Below are 16,675 nucleotides of genomic sequence, written 5' to 3'. Positions count from 1 at the left end.
GGAAGTTTTTTGCTCAAGGAATTTATAACATTGGTTCGAGAAGTTACAGGGATAGAGGGCAAATGGAGCTATAGGTAATGGATACACCCTTTCAAGTAGCAATGGAAGTTTTGATTTGATTATGATTCCAGAGCTGGAGAGTGGGAATGTCTACACTTAATATTCTTCCCATAATTAGTAGAGCAATTGTGAAGACAAAAGGTTTATTTATGCCTAGAAACAAATACATTATCAAATCCAAATTATAATCATTTAGGCTACAAAAAATAAAACAAAGTGTGTGGGGCTGTTTGAGCTTAGGCTATACAACACTGATTTTGTGTGTGTGATGTGGCAAATTTTTTATTTTTAATTTTGTTTTATTTTTTTCCTCATAAATTCCTGACTTTTATGAGATTGAACAGAATAGGGTCAAACTAGAAGGAATGCATGAAAATTACAGAGAAAGATTTTTTTGAATAATTATTTATTTATTTTTAATTTATGAAACAAAACAAGCATTTCTATAACAGCAGAATTTTAAAAATATGATGGCACATGAAACTGAAAAAAATTATGGAAATTTATTTTAAATGTATAATAAAGTTATTTTTTTATGTCCTCTTTTTCTTCCCTCCAGCTTCCCCCTCACAAGATTGCTACAATTAGATACAAATGTGTGTGTGTATAAAATCATTCTACACATATTTCAATTTATTAATTCTTTCTTTGTATGCAGATAGCATCTGCCAGGGATTTTAGAGAAGAATATTAATGATTAGAAATGTGGAAGAGTGAAATGGCCTACCTTAGAACATTTTTAAACTGAAGCTAGATGACTACTTCCCAATATGTAATTAAGGGAATTCCTTTCTATCTATGGTTGACCTAGATAATGTTTGTCTAAGATCTGTTCACCTGAAGGTTTGGTTTAAGGAGGCAAACAGGCTAGGTGTTATAAAATTATATCATTTATTCCCTTAAAACTAACAGATACATGTTGCATGGAGCCAGAACATAAGTTCTGACAGCCTGATACAAGAATGTCAAAGTTTTCATATTTGTTTTAGGACAATTCTAGGATGTCTGTGTACCTCAAATGTATGGTCTCTATATGTTTACAAGACAATTGACAAAGTAGAGTCAGCTAGACCCCAGGATACCTGAATTTTTCCCTATATGCAGTTTGTCCCCAAGATAAGAAAAATCCACTATTCTGATGGCAGGCATCCTGTCATAAACAGGAAGAATAGCCATTGTTGACTTTATCTGCTCTTTCAAGTTGCTGACACAGGAAAGGATGTTTTTAGAGAAAAGCAAAGCAGTCTGATTGATTACTCCTGGCTTTGGCTCTTATTAAGGTCCAAAAAAAATATTAAATTATTTCCATGTCCCTCCAAATCTGAGACTTTTTTATTCTATCAAGGAAAGTAAATTTTACTCCCTGTCTCATTATTTAATCAATCTGTAAACCTCTAGAGTCAGTGGGTCAGTGGATAGAGTTGGCCTCAGACTTAGAAGCAACTGGTTTCCAGTCCTTCCTTTGACTTCCTCTCACTCTGTGACAATGTCATACCTCATCGTTTCTGAAGTAATCCTTCTGACCATAGTTTGAAGTATAGTTCTAAATTTAATAACTATTTATAGAAAATAGTATTGATTAATTATTTTAAGAGCAAAAATAGTTCTCTTGGAACATATATGTTATAGAGTTGATCATAAAATGTAAAATTCAGACCTTAATAGATTTCATTTATAATGGGCAAATATGCAAAAACTTTTATAGAAATCAAAGGATCTGCACTCTGCCACTTAAAACTTATTTGACCTTGGCCAAAACAATTAACCTCTTTGGGTCTTAGTTTCCTCTTCAATAAAACAAGAGGGTTAGACTTGTTGACTTTTCCAGTGCCTTCCAGCTTTAAATCTAATGATCCACAAAACCAAACAATCAGGCCTTATGAAAATTCTACTGTGTGCCAGAAACCATGTTAAGCACTAAAGCTATAAAGATGAAAATAAAGCAATATATGTGGCATAACTTATTTTGTTGTGGTTTGTTTGTTTTGTTTTATTTTAGGTGAAGTAGAAGTCAAAGATCTCCAATATGATTTTCTTGAAGATCTATTTCCAGGAACCACGGACAGCGTCCCATTGTATCAAGGCAAGAACTTCCTTCACCCAGTACATGTGCAGGCAATTTACAATGCTTCCTGTCTTTGGCACCCATCATCTGACACCATCTTTGAAAGTAATACCTAACAACACATTTGAGAATCCATCTGTGAGGCTAAGACTGTGGAAGTCTCTGCACAAAATCAAACACTATTTATAATTGTGTGTGTTAACACTGATATCCTAAATTTTAGGATAATTAGAATTTTAATACTCCTATTTCAATACTTTCTGTAATTGTAAATTCAGTCAAATGTGTTTTTTCTGATCCTGACAATTTCTCAACATTAACAAATGGCATTGATGCTGATAAAAAATTAATGGTTCTCAAGCATAGAATCCTTGAAGTTTATTTTAAAAATAAGTTCAGTAAATACAACACTATAACTCTTAAGCAGTTAGTAATGTACAGTAAATGCAATTCATTGGTTGGTTACCTGAAAGAGAAAAGTAAATTTGTAATAGTTTACCTCATTGGCTCAAGTTCCTGCATTTCCCCAATGTCTGATACAATGTCTCTCCAGACTCTTTCTTAGGAAAAATATTCCATATATTCTGGCTACTCATACTTACTTTTTGCTTCAAAATATGAACCAAAATAAGGATAAGTTCTTAGCTAAGGCTATGACATTAATCAAGGGACACACTATATCTTTAGAATTAAAAGCACAACTAGCAAGACTAACTGTACTAATGTCAAGAAATGAGTAAACAGTGATTTCCTAGGATTAGTGATCTCCTGGTATGAGAATTCTCTCCACCAATGCAGATCACCACTAGTGTCTAACTTATAGACTCATAGGCTTATAGATTTACTACTAGAAGGAACCATAAAGGTCACCTAATCATCATATAGAGCTAGAAGGGAACACAGAAGCTATCTAATCTTTCTCATTTTATAGGGAAGAAAGCTGAGATGTATAGATTAAAGTGACTTAGTAGAGGACTTTTCTGATTGTGCTATTTATTAATGCTACTCACCATTCTCAAAAAAAATTCTCAAAAACATAATCATCCCTTCCTCTCCCCCATATAATAGCCATTTAATAAATATTTGGTGATTGATTTAAAATAATGGATAACTCTGAAGGAATTGCCTTGGGCACATGGAGATTAAATGACTTTTCCCGGGTCTGAAAATAAGTAAGTGTGAGAGTTGGGATCTGAGCTAAGAATTTCTGTTATATACAACCTCTTCATCTAGAATAAAGTATAGTAAAGTTAAGTTTCTACTTTGTTTTTTATTTCAAAAAGGTAAATATTTTCTTCATATAAAGCGAGATCTTGCTACTTTTCCAGTCAATGTTATTTTTTTTAAATAATGAGAAAAAGTCAATGATCACAAGGGACAGTTAGCATTTAAACATTTTCTTCTTGTATATAGTTCTAAAAAGATTTGCTTAGCTTTTGCGTGGATTAAAGATAAAACATGTCTCTGATTAATAATAAAAAGATGTCATGTCTGTAAAATTATCTTATGACCTTCAAGTACTCCAGCACTTCAATAAGAAAAGAGCCATGATAAAGTTATTCATCTTAGGCTAAGATAACTCTTAATATTTGAAAGAGGCTTTACAATTATCCTTACTAAATGTTCTGCAGGGAAATGTTACTTGAATTTTATAGAAGAGAAAAATGAGTGGAGAGATAATAGGATGGTGATTTGGAGAGCCCTGCCCCTGTTTTTTGAATATCTGATATATGGTCACATCTCTGCCAATAAGTGGCTGTATGTTTTTGGAAAGGGAATTGAGGAGTATGAAACCTTTATTTTTATTTCTTTGAAAAGAGATGATTGAGTGATCTCCAAAGTTTCATCCAACTCCATTTCACTCCATACCTGCCCCAAGAGAGTTTAGTGGTGCTACAATGAATAATCTGGTGACATTTTAGATGTACATGGAAACCTGACTCATGATTGACTGAGAGATCTCTCTACTTATCTCCTTTATTATTGCTATATCTAAAATTCTGGTATTCCTCTATTAGAGGATCAGAGTAGTCTTATGCAGTATTTAGATAGCTGTCCTGGGACTGAGAAAGTCCTGGATTTGAATAATCTGTTCCTTTGACATATACTCTCTGTGTATATACAATTCGATATCTTTCACAAAATATTCGACCACTTTATAGCACAGGTGATGATGCTCTAATGTTATAAACTAAAGAGTGTAGAGATATGCATTGATAGAAGGAGTGTCTTCACTGGGAGATTTTCCTTCCATGCCCTTCACTCCCCTCCCCACAGCACCCCAATCACTGTCACATCATAGGCTTGATATCATTACAAATTGTAATAGATTTTTCCCAGTTTTAACAATTATTTTCCCCTCTCTTTACATCTAGTTTTATTCCCCACAATTAATTTTAGATTAATGAAGGCTTAATATTTTACATGACTTTTCCCTAGATTTATAATGAATGCTCTCCCTCCAACCCCAAAATATGTAAAATGTAATGGTGGGGAGAGGATGACAAGACTGAACAACTGTATTCAGTTACATTTTCACTGAAGTAATTTGTCCAACAAAGAATGTATGCAACCTAGAGAAAAAGAAATCACATCAATATATTTTGTTGCAAATGTCTTTCATTCTCCTTGGTTTAATGTTGAGAGAATGCCTGGTATGGTGGATAGAGGACTGGCCTTGAAGACATAAAGATCTATGTACAAGCCCTACCAGCGAGACATACCAGCTACATGATTTTTTAATATCCTACTCTAAATCAAACACAGGAGTTGATCTAAAATGCTGGTGATGATTTTTGAAGTTTTCTTAATGTGACTTGGATCCCCATGGAGTATGTGATCTGCCTATCCTTTGCTCTCACATTGAGATCAACTGATCTTTTTATTAAAAAAAATATCTTATCCTCAGTTTCCTCATCTATAAAATGGAAACAATAAAAGCAGTATAAGGCTGTTGCAAGGTTCAAATATATAAAGTATAGAACCTTAAATCAGAATCCTGATTTAAGCTATTATTGTTATCCAACTGATTTTGCAAATGATTAAATGGAGGCCTGGGGAGGTAAAGTGTCTTCTTAAAAAAAATCACTGTTAGTAACTAACAGAGCTGAGATCCAAACTCAAATTTTCTAAATTCTAAAGTCAGTGTTATTTCCATCATATCACGAGCTTTCACAAGAGAAAAAAAATAATAATGGCACATAGATGATGAGGGCTTAGGTGAAGGAAGAGGATGGTATTAGCATAGAATAATTAGTATCCAATGCCTGAGAAATAGTGGAAAATGAACCCAACGGGTTAGCATGAAACAATTCCTAAAAGTAGGAAAGAAAACATCATATCCTCAAGTGCTCATATACAATAACTATCCAATTGGTATATTTCCTCAAAAAATAATTAGTGTAACAACAGTTTTAGAAGGTTTATGTATTTAAGGCACTTTGTGATTATCTATTCATTCACAAGAGGTAGAAAATGACTCATTTCAAAAGGCATATAAAGAGGCAATTGATTTCTTTTAGCAGATACTTCTTTCTCTATTCACTACATAATCACCTTTCAGTGAAAATAATCAGTTGAGGGAAAAAGATCTAATGGATTGGTTTTGGTCTACATTGCTGAAACAGACTGGTTACAGGAACTTACAGCAATTTCCAGTCAAAGAAAATAATTTTGCTATGGTTTTTTTTTAACTGCTTTATTAACTTCTGATTTACGTCATGCATTTCTGCCAGATTTGGAGTTACAAATTTCTCCCCATTTTTCCACTACCCACCACCCCAAAATAGCAGTCCCACAGGATATACCTTCCTCCAATCTGGTCTCCCATATTTTCTCCCATACCCCTTTCGACTGTTCCAGTGGATCTCTATGCCCCAGTGCCTGTATATCTTATTTCCTAATTAAATGTAAAATAGTATTAATAATAGTATCTATCTATCTATCTATCTATCTATATGAATATTTGATTTTAAAACTTTGAATTCCAGATTCATTCCCTTCCTCCCTTACTGGGAAGATAAGCAGTTCAGTATATGTTGTACATGTGTGACTAATGTAAAACAATAACATAGTAGATATATTGTAAAAGACTGACTATATTTCCCTCCCTCCTATCCCACCTCCCACTTGTTTTATGCTCTACTTTGATCCCATCCCTTTTCAAAAGTGGGTGCTTCCAACTTCTCTCCCCCCCCCCGCCCCCTGCAGCCTGCCTGCCCTTCCATCATCCCCCTTCTCATCCCCTTCTCACCCTACTCTACTGGATAGTAAGATACCCTATTTAATGTGTATTTCATTCACTCCTCAAGCCAAATCCAATGGGAATAAGTTTGACCCATTCCCTTTTGCTTTCCTATTCTTCCCCTCAATTGCAACCATTTTCCCTTTCCTCTTCTATATGACACAGTTTACCCCATTCTGTCTCTCCCCATCTCCTCTCATTATATTCCTCTCTCACCTCTTAATTTCACCTTTTAAGTATGATCCCTTCCCATTAAATTGTTCCTGTGCCCTCTATCTATGCATATCTGTAAACATATATACACACATTCCCATATGTATTCATATGTCCATATACCATCATATATAGACATACACACATATTTCTATTCCCTTCAAGTACTGATAAATGTTTCATAAGTTATAATTATCATTTTTCCACGTAATTATGTTAATAGTTAGATTTTGTTAAGTTCCTTAACTTAAGGATTTCTTCTCCCTGTTTACCTTCTCATGCTTCTTGTATCTGAATGTCAAATTTTCTATTAAACTCTGTTTTTTTTTTTTCAGCAAGAATGCTTGAAAGTCCTCCATTCCAATGAATGATGATATTTTCCCTTGAAACATGATACTCAGTTTTTCTGGGTAGGTGATTCTTGGTTTTAATCTCAGCTCCTTTGACCTCCAGAATATCATATTCCAAGCCCTTTGAAACGTCAGTGTAGAAGCTGCCAGATCCTGCATTATCCTGATTGTGTTTCCACAATATTCAAATTGTTTCTTCCTGGCTGCTTGTAATATTCTCTCCTTAATCTGGGAATTCCAGAACCTGGCTATAATATTCCTAGGAATTTTCTTTTGGGAATTTTTTTCAGGAGGTGATAAGTGGATTCTTTCAACCTCTATTTTGCCCTCTGGTTTTAAAACATCAGGGTAGTTTTCTTTGAGAACTTCCTGGAGGATGATTTCTAGGTTCTTAATTTGATCATGGCTTTTAGGTAGTCCAATAATTTTTAAATTATCTCTCGTGGATCTATTTTCCAGGTTAGTGGTTTTTCCCCTGAGATATTTCACATTGCTTTCTATTCTTTCAATTTTTTGTATCTGTTTAACAGGATCTTGATTTCTCATAAAGTCATTAGCTTCCATTTGCTCCAGTCTAATTCTGAAACAATGATTCTCTTCAGTGAGCTTTTGAGATTCTTTTTTCCATCTGGCAAATTCAGCTTCTTAAGGCATTCTTCTCCTCATTGCCTTTTTGACCCTATTTTGCCATTTGAGTTAGTCTGTTTTTTAAGGTGTTATTTTTCTCAGTCAGGCTTTTGACTCTCATTTCATAATTTTCTTGCATCGTTTTCATTTCTCTTCCCATTTTTTCCTCAACTTCTCTTATCTGCTTCTTAAGGTCCTCTATGTCCTGTAACCAGCTCTTATTTTCCTTTGAAACTTTTGGTGCAGGAGTTCTGACTTCACTGTCTTCCTCCTGTTCCATGCTTTGCTCCTTTTTGTTTCAAAAATAGGCATCTAATTTTGGAATCTTCTGTCTGCTTTGTTTCCTTTGCCTGGTGATGTCTCCCTCAGTCACTTGACCCCTGGGCTTTTTGCCACAGTAGGACACTGCCAACAGACAGGGGAGCTTTCATCCCAAATACTGGGGTTTTCTCAGCTGCCTATGGTATTAGATGGGTGCCCTCTCTGAGGTCTCCACATGCTCTGGCAAGCTGGACACACACCCCAGGATCTCCACCCTAGACTGCAATCCAGATCCAAGCATGTTATAGCAAGAGCAATTACCCCTCAGACTGTGGTGCTTGGTCCCCCTATACTCTGCTGGCCAGGAGTTGAAGCTGCTTATTGTGTCTTAGCGGCTTATGGCGCAGGGGCAAAAGCCATGCACTCCCACTTACTGGGTCCCAAAATCCAGACTGCACTGACCTCTCATTTTGTCCTTCACATGTATGTGTTAATAAATCTGGAAATGGCCACAGCTGCTCCTGATCTGGAGTCCCTCCAGCTGGCAGCTGGTCAGGCCCACCCTGTGGCTAAAGCCTTGGCATGGGGCTGGGCTTGTATCCCAGAGTGCTGCGCTGGCCTATTCCTCCTGGCCTGCAGGGCTGTCCCAGCTGGGGTTTAGCTTCTCTGTGTCATTTTGTGGGTTCTGCAGCTCCAAAGTTTGTTTAGAGTCCCCTTTTTACATGGATTGGGGAAGGTGGAAGCTGGAGCTGCGGGGAGGTCCTGCTTCTACTATGCCATCTTGACTCCGGCCCCTCAGAATTTTTCCAGTTATGTTTCATATGCATATACAGATATATGTATATTTATATAAATGTACACACACATGTATGTGTGTGTTTTATTTTGTTTGGGTTTGAATAATATGAACAAAGAGGCTTTGGTCAATTCTCTAAACTTATCCTCTACAAATTAAAAACTGCCTGATTCCTCACAAGGCATTCTAGAATTTCTTAAGTCCTTTTCTCCAACAATTTTCATCTCTTCATTAATTACTCAACTTAAATAGGAAAAAAATGCTATATGTTCAAAACAACATCTGTACCAGTAAAGTAATATTCACAGCACCCACAGTGGCTATGAATATGCTGGTGTAGTCGTGAGTCACAAAATGTAATAGGTTCTTCATATGGAGGCCAGAACTAAAGCATTTATTCAAACAGTAACTATGAAGTTGGTAAACATAGTCAGTGCAGTGAACACACACATTCCCAAGCCTTCAAAACAATAAGGAGGGGCAGCTAGGTGGCACAGTGAAAGACCACCAGCCCTAGAGTCAGGAGGACCTGAGGTCAAATCCAGCCTCAGACACTTAACACAAAGACTAGCCAGGTAAGCTTGGGCAAGTCACTTAACCTCAATTGCCCTCCAAAAAGCAAAAACAATAAAAAATAAAAATTAAACCAAAACAAATCAGGCTCCTTTAAGCAAGGATCCTCCTCTCCTCACTCACTCCCTCAAGCAAGGATTTCTCCTCTTCTCATTCACTATAGTTCCTCTACCTACATGTTGCTTGCTCCCAGAAGTTAGGGCTCCCAGCAGTTCTCATTCCTGGCAGCTCTGGAAGGCTCTCAGAAGTTCTCAGCAGCTCTACCTGCCTCTCAGATATTCTCAGAAGTTCTGGCTCTCTAGCTTGGGTTTTTCCTTATATGTGGTATTAGCTCCTCCCTGTTCCACCCCTTCCTGTTATATCAGCGAATTCATCCCACTGTAGGATTAACAAATTCTCTATCTTAATACTTGACACAATTATGAATTTGAAACAAGGTGATAAGTATCTGTTTGCTTGCCAAAACAAAGGACATAGAAGATCTCCAAAGCCCATTATGATTATGGCATCCACATTAAAAGAGAAATAAAATGAACAGTTTCTAAAAATAGTCTGGACTGTTTTTTTTTTTATTTAATTAATTAAATAATTTACATTTACTTTAAAACATTCAATTCCACAAGCTTTTGAGTTCCAAATTTTCTTCTCTTCCCTCATACCCTGTCATGGCAGCATGCCATCCAATATAGGTTCTACAAATACCTTCACATTAAACATTAGTCAAGTTGTAAAGAAAGATTTTAATGAATGTAATGAACAATGAGTGAGAAGGAAGAAAACAAAGATAGCGAGAGGGAGAGATACAGAGACAGAGAGAGAGAGAGAGACAAAGACTGAGAGAGAGCATGTAGTTTGCTTCAATCTGCTTCAGACTCCATAAATCTTTCTTTGGATGTGGATAGCCTTTTTCATGATCAGTACTTTGGAGAGGTCTTATAACCTTGCACTGTGGAGATAAGCCCAGTCTATCACAGTCAGTCATCAAACATACAATGTGTCTGTAATTGTTTACAATGTTCTCCTGGTTCTGCTCTTCTCATTCAACATCAGTTTATATAAATCTCTCCACATTATTATGAAGTCCATCTGCCTGTCATTTCTTACAGCACCATAGTATTCCATTACAATCATATACCATAACTTGTTTAGTCATTCCCCTGTTGATGGGCATGCCATTGATTTCCAATTCTTTGCCACCACAAAAAGAGTTGCTATAATTTTTTTTTTTCCATACAGGTCCTCTTCCCAGTTATATGATCTCTTTGGGATAGAACACGAGAAGTGGTATTGCTGGGTCAAAGAGTATACACATTTTTATAGCCCTTTGGGCATAGCTCCAAATTGCCCTCCAGAATTATTGGATAAGTTTGCTACTACAGGTATAGTGCATTAGTGTTCCAATTTTCCCACATCTTCTCCAGCATTTGTCATTTTCCTGTTTTGTCATCTTAGACAATCTGAACTGTGAGGTGTAGCACCTCAGAGATGTTGTGATTTGCATTTCTCCAATCAATAGTGATTTAGAGGGTTTTTTTTATATGTGCTTATAGATATCTTTAATTTCTTCTTCTGAAAACTGCCTGTTCATATTCTTTGACCATTTATCAACTGGGGAATGACTTGTATTCTAATATATTGGACTCAGTCCTCTGTATATTTTATAAATGAGACCTTTGTTAGAAACACTGGTTGTAAAAATTCTTTCCCAAATTTCTACTTCCCTTCTAATCTTGACTTTGTTTGTAAAAAAAAAAAAGAAAAAATACTTTTCAATTTAATGTAATCAAAATGATCAATTTTTTGTTTTTTGTTTTTTTCCTTTTGTTTTTTTGTTCTATCTCTTGTTTGGTCATAAACACTTTCCTTCTCAATAAGTCTTAATGGTAAACTATTCCACTCTCCCAGGTTGTTTACACTATCAGCCTTTATATAGAGATCATGAATCCAATTAGTCTTTATTTTGGTTAACTGTATAAGGTATTGGTGTATGTCCACTTTCTGCCATACTGTTTTCCAGTTTTTCCAGCAGTTTTTGTAAAATCGTGAGTTCTTATCCCAGAAACTGAAGTCTTTGGGTTTATCAAACAATAGATTACTATAGTCATTGACTACTGTGTCTTGTATACTGAACCTATTCCACTGATCCAGTACTCTGTTCCTCAACCAATACCAAGTAATTTTGATTACTGCTGTTTTATAATACAGTTTAAAATCTGCGAATGCTAGGCCACCTTCCCTAGCATTTCTCTTCATCAGTTCCCTTCATATTCTGGAACATTTGTTCTTCCAGATGAATTTTGTTACTGTTTTTCCCTAACTGTGTAAAATATTATTTGGTAGACTGATTAGCAAAGTACTAAATATGGTAAATTAAATTAGGTTAAATTGTCATTTTTACTATATTTGCTTGACCTAGCCATGAACAACTGATGCTTTTTCCCCCCAATTATTTATATCTGACTTTATTTATGTGAAAAGTGGTTTGTAATTGTGTTCCTGGGTTTTTTTGGGGGGAGGTAGACTCCCAAATATTTTATAATGTATGCAGTAACTTTAAATGGGATCTCTCTTTCTATTTCTTCCTTTAGGGCTTTCTTAGAAATACACAGGAATCCCGAGGATTTATGTGGGTTTGTTTCATTGCTACAGCTTTACTAAGTGTATTTATTATCTCAAGGAGTTTTTGACTTCTCTATGATTCTCTAAGTATATCATCATATCATCTTCAAAGAGTGATAGCTTAGTCTATTCTTTGCCTAATTTAATTCCTTCAATGACTTTTGCTTCTCTTATTTCCACAGCTAACATTTCTAGCAAGAAATTGAAAAAAAACAGGGTGACAGTCGGTATCCTTGTCCCCATTACATACAATACTTGCAGATGTTTTAGAAAGATGCTACTAATTATTTTAAGGAAGACTCCATTTTGTTCCTATGATTTCTAGTGTTTTTAATAGGAATGAGTGATGTATTTTTTCAAAAGCTTTTTCTATATCTCTTGAGATAATTATATGCTTTCCACTTGTTTTCTTGTTGATATGATCAATTATATTGATAGTTTTCCTAATATTAAACAAGCCCTGCATTCCTGAAATAAATCATACCTCACCAAAGTGTATTATTCTCATGATAAGTTTCTGTAATCTTTTTGCTAATATATATAATTTTTGCAGCTATATCCATGAGGGAAATTGGTGTATAATTTTCTTTCTCTGTTTTGGCTCTAACCAATTTAGTTATCAGTACCATATTTGTATCATAAAATGAAGTTGGTATGACTCCTTCTTTTCCAATATTCCCAAATAGTCTATAAAGCATTGGAATTAATTACTCATTAAATGTTTGCTAGAATTCCCTTGCAAAACCATCTGACACTGGAGATATCCCCCCCCACACACACACACACACCCCAGGACTTCATTGATGGTTTGTTCATTTTCTTTTTACTGACATGGGATTATTTAAGTATTTTGATTCTTTCAATTAATCTGGGCAATTTATATGTTTGCAAATATCAATTCATTTCATGAATATTGTCAAATTTAAGGTTATAAAATTGGGCAAAATAATTCCTGATTATTTTTTTAATTCCCACGTCATTCAAGGTACTTTTTTTCAATTTTGATAGTTGTAATTTCATTTTCTTCTTTCTTTATTTTAAAGAAAATGGACTAAAGGTTTATGATTTTTTGTTTCCTTTTTTCCTTAAAAATAGTTTGTAATTTTATTTATTAGTTCAATAGCTTACTTAATTTCAACTTTATTGATGTCATGTGTTTACATACCATAACAAGGCTCCTCCTTATAACTTGCTAACAGGGTCAGAGTCCAGATGGCAAAGTAGAAAGAGGACTTCCACATGGCTCCTGCTTTACCTCCTCCAATTCATGTAAAAATGACTCTAAACAAACTTTGGAGTTACCTAACATGCAAAATGACAGAGAGAAGCTAACTCCCTGCTGCAGACAGCCTGGCAGGCCAACTGGAAGGGGCCAGTGCCACTCTCTGGGAGCTGAGCCCAGCCTCATGTAAGCCAGAGGTTTTAGCATCAGGATGGCCACAACCAGCCACTGTCTAGAGGGACTTCAGATCACAAGCAACTGTGGCAGTTTCGAGAATTATCAACCAATAAATGCTAAGGACATAGTGAGAGGTCAGTGCAGAGTGGAGTTTGGGAAACAGGAATTCCAAAGTGCAGTTCATCCTTTACCTGATAGAGGGAGAAGTGGCTAGGGGAGCATGGCAATGAAGTCACCACCATATGGCTGCTTCAGAGCTCCAGGCCTGCACATTGTAGGGGGACCAAGCTACCATTCTTAGGGGTAATCACTCTTAATTTAACCTGCTTGTATCTGGATCAGTGCCTGGGGTTCATGACCAGCTTGCCAGAGCATGTGGAGGCTTCATTGATGGCAACCAACTAATACCTCCAGCAGCTAAGAAAAACCCAGAAATTGGGACCAAGGTCCCCTCCCTGGTAGCAGAGTTCTACTGTGGCAAAAAAGCTCAAAAGTCAAGTAATTGAATGGCAACATGAGCAAGCAAAGGAAGCAAAGCAAGCTCAGGAAACTGACTTTACACTCCTACTTTGGGGACAAAATGTATCAAAGCATGGAAGAGGAGGAAGACAGTGAAGTAAGAATGTATGCACCAAAAGCTTCCATCAAAAGAATGAGTTCCTTATAGGCCATAGAGGAGTTTAAGAAGGATTTTGAAAACCAAGTGAGAGAAGTGGAGAAAAATTGGGAAGAGAAATAAGAATGATACAAGAAATTTATGAAATGAGAGCCAACAACATGACTGAAGAAAATAACACCTTAAAAACAGACGAAATTAAATGGCAAAAGAGGCTCAAAAATCCAATGAGGAGAATAATGCTTTAAAAAGCCAAATTTGGCAAATGGAAAAAAAAATCTCAAAAGTTCACTGAAAAGAGTCATTCCTCCAGAATTAGATTGGAGCAAAGGGAAGCTAGTGACTTTATGGGAAATCAAGATGTTATTAAACATATCCAAACAAATAAAAAAAAAAAGAAGGCAATGTGAAATATCTCATTGGAAAAATCACTGACCTGGAAAATAGATCCAAGAGAGATAATTTAAAGATTATTGGACTACCTGAAAGTCATGATCATAAAAAGGACCTAGAAATCATCCTTCAAGAAATTCTCAAGGAAAATTGTGCTGATGTTTTAGAACAAGAGGGCAAAAGAGAGGTTGAAAGAATGAACAGATCACCTCCTGAAAATGATCTCCAAAAGAAAACTCCTAGGAATATTATTGTCAGGTTCCAGAGTTCCCAGAACAAGGAGAAAATATTACAAGCAGCCAGAAGAAAAATTTGAATATTGTGGAAACGCAATCAGGATAACACCGGATATGGCAGCTTCTACACTGAGGGACTGAAGGGTTTGGAATATGATATTCTGGAGGTCAAAGAGCTGGGACTAAAACCAAGAATCACCTACCCAGAAAAACTGAATATCATATTTCATGGGGAAAATAAGGTAATTCAATAGAATAGAGAACTTTCAAGGATTCTTCATGAAAAAAACAGAGTTGAATAGAAAATTTGACTTTCAAATTCAAGAAGCAAGAGAAGCATGAGAAGGTAAAGAAAGAAAAGAAACAATAAGGAACTCATTATAGTTGAAGTATTTACATTCAGACATGGAAAAACAATAAGTATAACTTCTGAAACTTTTCTCAGTATGAAAATATTTGAAGGGAATAGAAATGTGTATACACACACATATATGCGTACATATATATATATATATATATATGTATACACACATACATATATATGTCTGTATAGGAAGGTATAAAGGCATATAAATACATATGTTAGTGTGTGTATATTTGTGTAGAGGTATACATAGACAGAGGGCACAGGACCAATTTAATAGAAAGGGATAATACACAAAAGGGGAAATTAAAAGGTGAGAGAGGGATATAACGAGAGGAGATGGGCAGAGACAGAATTGGTTAAATGATATCATATAGAAGAGGCAAGGGAAAACTTATAATGGAGGGGAAGAACACAAAGGCAAAAGGGAGTCAACTTTATTCTCATTGAATTTGAATTAGGGAGGTAATTACATACACACTAAATAGGGTATCTCACCATACAGGAGAGTATGGGGAAAACGGATGAGAGGGGGAATGATGGAAGGTAGGGCAGGCTGGAGAGGGGGAGTTTGAAGCACACACTTTTGAAAAGGGACAGGATCAAAGTAGATAATAGAACATGTAGGGGGTGTGATAGGATGGAGGGAAATATAATCAGTCTTTCACAATATATCCACTATGAAAATGATTTTCATAGCAACACATGTACAACTTATATTGAATTGCTTATCTTCCCAGTAAGGGTGGGCAAAAGGGGAGGAAGGGAAAGAATCTGTATTTCAAAGTTTAAAAATCAAATGTTTTATACGCACACACATATACACACACACACACACACATATATATACATATGTATATTATTATTATTATTTTACATGTAAGTGGGAAATAAGAAAAACTGGCACTGGGGTGTAGAGATCCACCATGCCATACTGCAAAGTTCAAGCAGGGATAGGGGAAGATATGGGAGAGTGCAGATTGGTGGAGGGAATATTCAGTGGGATTGCTGTTCTGGGGTTGTGGGTAGGGGAATCATGGGGAGAAAATCTGTAACTCAAAATCTTGTGGAAATGAATGATGTATACAAAAAAATAAAAAAAAGAGAGAGAAAAAATTTCAACTTTATTTGTCTTTCCTTTGGCTGTCATATTTATTTTATTATCTAATTGGGGATGTCCAATTGTTCTCTTTCTAGCTTTTTCATTTGTATGCCCAATTCATTGATTTCTTTTGTCTCCATTTTATTCATGCAAGCCTTCAGAGACATAAAACTTCTCCTCATAACTGCTTTCACTGCATACCATAAATTTTGGTATATTGTCTCATTAATATCATTCTCTTGAATGAAGTTATTGATTGTTTCTACAATTTGGTGTTTGACCTACTGATTCTTTATGATTAAACCATTTAATTTCTGATTAGTTTTTAGTCTATCATTCCATGGCCCTTCATTACATGTAACTTTTTTGCATCGTGATCTGAAAAGGATGCATTTAATGTGCTGGATTATGAAGTTTTTATGTCCTAGGACATGGTCAATTTGTGTGAGTGTGCCATGTTGTAATAGTAAAGGAATTTAAAGATCCACCTGTACTGGCTTGATTTTGGGGTTAAGTGTTGAAACCCAGAGCTTGTGAATCCCACTTTTGAGATGGACTTGTTGACGTGAAAAGAGAGTGTGAAACTGGCAGGAACTCATGCCAAGGATTTAGAGAGGGACCCAAGCAGAGAGAAGGCCCAAGCAGAGCGAGGCATAAGAACTTTGGGGAGCCGCATTGTGGAGGCAGAGACAGAGAGAGAGAGAGAGAGACAGAGAGAGAGAGAGAGACAGAGAGAGAGAGACAGAGAGAGAGAGAGA

The sequence above is a fragment of the Petaurus breviceps genome, unplaced genomic scaffold (assembly GCF_028583685.1).
Source record: "Petaurus breviceps papuanus isolate PSGF00001 unplaced genomic scaffold, PetGlider_PUasm1.0 126, whole genome shotgun sequence".
Taxonomy (NCBI): Eukaryota; Metazoa; Chordata; class Mammalia; order Diprotodontia; family Petauridae; genus Petaurus; species Petaurus breviceps.
The sequence above is the reverse complement of the archived record's forward strand: the minus strand, read 5'-3'. Positions refer to the sequence as shown.